This window comes from Larimichthys crocea, unplaced genomic scaffold (genome assembly GCF_000972845.2).
Source record: "Larimichthys crocea isolate SSNF unplaced genomic scaffold, L_crocea_2.0 scaffold50870, whole genome shotgun sequence".
Taxonomy (NCBI): Eukaryota; Metazoa; Chordata; class Actinopteri; family Sciaenidae; genus Larimichthys; species Larimichthys crocea.
Genome location: NW_020856623.1, coordinates 1 through 838, shown reverse-complemented (window position 1 = coordinate 838; position 838 = coordinate 1). Strand labels below are relative to the sequence as shown.

General features: G+C 34.1%; 1 long non-coding RNA gene across 1 annotated transcript; it reads left to right on the top strand.

Moving 5' to 3' along the window:
* On the top strand, positions 1 to 838 carry LOC113745171 (uncharacterized). Its single transcript, XR_003462011.1, has 4 exons — positions 1 to 22; positions 130 to 180; positions 680 to 721; positions 811 to 838. It is a non-coding gene; the product is annotated as an uncharacterized LOC113745171 (long non-coding RNA).

Below are 838 nucleotides of genomic sequence, written 5' to 3'. Positions count from 1 at the left end.
AAAATAGTGCCTATGAAAAAAGGTAGTTGTCTTTAGTTTTCATGTTTTATTGGTTTCACATTCATCCATGTTTCAGTGAGTTGAGTCAGTGAACCCTAAACATACACCTTTTGTATTTTTTGTTTTCAGAAGTCAAGGTGCCAAAAGAGAAAGTCAAAGCAGTCTCTGCAAAGAAGACAGGTGCAGCACTTTTTAAATATTTCAAAACATCAAAATGTTCATGACATCAAGTGGTTTTGGTTTTAAATACTGAACATGGTACAATATTTTGTCTTTAGCAGCTGAGGCTCCTTACACCCTTACATCAACATCCTGTTTAGATCGATGAGAGTAGGCTAACAGAATTCTAGACAATGCAATGTAATCCAACAGCACCACAAACTACTTCTTACAGCTGAATAATCACTTCTTTGTAACAGTATAAACAAAACTGAACATAATAAACTTCATGAAGGTAACCACAGGACTGCATTCATCACTATGTGTACTTAATAAACACAGAGTATAAGAACACTGTTCCAAAACTATTAAAAATGATTCCCAGAATTAACAGAATTACTAACTTAAATCAGCAATGTGGCACTTCACCAACAAAACAACTTTAGATTATCAGTTTAAAATGCAAATGTTTAAATGTTTAAAAGTAACTACTAACTTTGTTCTCTGTTTCATGACACAGAAGTTCCAAAGGAAAAGGCCAAAGCTGCTCCTGCTAAGAAAGGTAACATGCACATTAAACGTTTATAAGTTACAACTTCTTCATAATGTTTTCATCACCATAATGATTCATGTCTGTGCTTTGACACCCAGCAACTGTTGCTCCTAAAGAAAAGGCCAA